The 2,096-nt window shown below is 38.1% G+C and overlaps 1 long non-coding RNA gene across 1 annotated transcript; it reads right to left on the bottom strand.

The window, feature by feature from the left end:
- Window positions 1-658: 658 nt before the first annotated feature.
- LOC127623359 (uncharacterized) lies at window positions 659-1,827 on the bottom strand. Its single transcript, XR_007968049.1, has 3 exons — window positions 1,746-1,827; window positions 1,493-1,641; window positions 659-1,361 (listed from the first exon to the last, which is right to left on the bottom strand). It is a non-coding gene; the product is annotated as an uncharacterized LOC127623359 (long non-coding RNA).
- Between the last annotated feature and the right edge of the window lie 269 nt (window positions 1,828-2,096).

The raw sequence follows: 2,096 nt of genomic DNA on the forward strand, positions 1-2,096 counted from the left end.
TGAGCAACACAAAAATATACTGTAATGACATTAGCAAATGCGCTATAATGAGAGATGACATTTTTTGGAGGTCTTGCATCATACTCATTTAGAAATTGTTGTACAGGTGCTCATGTGGCAACTGTGACGAGATGCCTACAGAGCCAGAGAATAAATGCTTCATGGAGATAAAACAGGTGTAATTTTCTTTAATTCATTACATTTTCTGTAATCGATTTCATTTATGACTTAATATTGCCTACAATTGCCTAACACAGTTTATTATAATAAAGGTTAGAATACAGATACAACAGCTTGAGGAGACTCCCTCATGTATGGTGGACCATCCTGGAATGGAGCCAGTTTGTTTTCTCTCTACAGAATGCATTTAACATTTATAGAGCTGACTATGGTCCTTTGCTACTACGTGGAATAGAACAGTAAGTGTCGCTGAATAGTGAATACATTTTTTTAAAGTAATTCCAATTAAATTTTTTTAAAGTAAAGTTTTCAGGTAATCTTACTTTGAAAGGCAATACTTTGCAATCTAGGTCTCATATTACCCTGGTAACATGTATAACAACTTATAAATACTGAGTGAACACAGGAACCCCATACCTAACTATTTTTGGTAATTCCATCAATAAATTCATGAGACATTTTGCATAATCTACTATTTGTTTTTATTAACAAAGTCATTACAAGCTAATGTGCAAATAAAACACACTATAGACTTCTCCAAATCCTAGGTAATGTATAGCTGTTTAAGGAATAGGAATGTCTTCTAAGACTATGTTGTAATGTAGTCAATGGAAAGGAGGAGGCGAGAACCGGCTTGACAATATAAATAATAGTTTAATTATAAACTTAAAGACAACAAACACACATATGACGGACATGTCCGTAAACTATCTCTCTCTCCCGCACAATCCTCTGCAGTCTGCCTTTATCCCTCTCGGAGGCTTGATTAGCCTGATAAGGGACCGGGTGTGTATGATCACGACCCGGCCCCGCCCTCCGCCCTGTCACATATGTGTATAAATGTCCCTTTGTATTAGTCGTTATAGGTTTTTGCCATATCACAGATTTTTGAGCTGGTGCTGGGGTTTCCTTGGATGGCAAATACGTGTAGTGATTCCAGCCTGTGTGGTGCTGAGGATTCGCCTGGAGTTTCCAGATGCCCAGGGCAGCAATGTTGTTTTTAAAGTGCCTTTTGATTAAATCTAGACACTGTGCTGAAGATGACCTCCTCTTTGTCTGGCCACTCGTACTCCGCACACAGGTCCGGTGTGGTATGGGGATCCTCAAGACCTCATCAACCTATGGTGCAGTGTCCACAATGACCTTCTCAAATATAAGGTCCACCAGGTCATCCACATGCCCTGTGCAATATGACATTTCTTATTTGTAAATAGTTATTATTGAAATATAGTTTAACCTAACTTGTAAGAAAAAGTGCAATGATGGAATGTCCATTTCTATTATATTATATAAATAAACAGGTTATACTTACGGAATGTTGGTTTTGTCTTCACTGGTTTGACCCTGCATTCTCCTTTCCTCGCCTTTGGAAAGTTCACTTTGAACAGTTGATGACCTGCTGCTGATGTGGCTTGTTGACAACCAGCGTTTTCATTGTAATGTAGTGCAGCGAGTTACAGTCTGCAAGTGAAAAAATACATTTCACATATAATAATAAAGGTCTATACAACAGCAAATACATTAGCTAGTGTGTATAATAAAGACAATTAAACCCATCCACAAACCTGCACTGTAGTGTGCCTGAAGTGTCCTCACTGATAGCTGTGTACCGACACTACACAGCTGTGGTGAGTCAGTCTGGCAACCAACATCGTGGTACTGATATGTTGTGCAGATGTGCTGGCCTTTGCAAGTAAACATTCCACTTTTAGTACAACTCTCTCATGTTCACAGAAAACGTACATAGTTTTCAAAAAGACAATCACCTTACTGTATTGTGCATAATAAAGGTGAGGTTATGAATTATACAGACAGTAAGCTTAAAATAAAGACATACCTCTGGTCTCCATGAATACAATCAGACACAATGGTAACTTTAGCTGATGAGTGAATTTTGCATAATATGTCCCCTTTAA

The sequence above is a fragment of the Xyrauchen texanus genome, chromosome 29 (genome assembly GCF_025860055.1).
Source record: "Xyrauchen texanus isolate HMW12.3.18 chromosome 29, RBS_HiC_50CHRs, whole genome shotgun sequence".
NCBI classification, from domain to species: Eukaryota; Metazoa; Chordata; class Actinopteri; order Cypriniformes; family Catostomidae; genus Xyrauchen; species Xyrauchen texanus.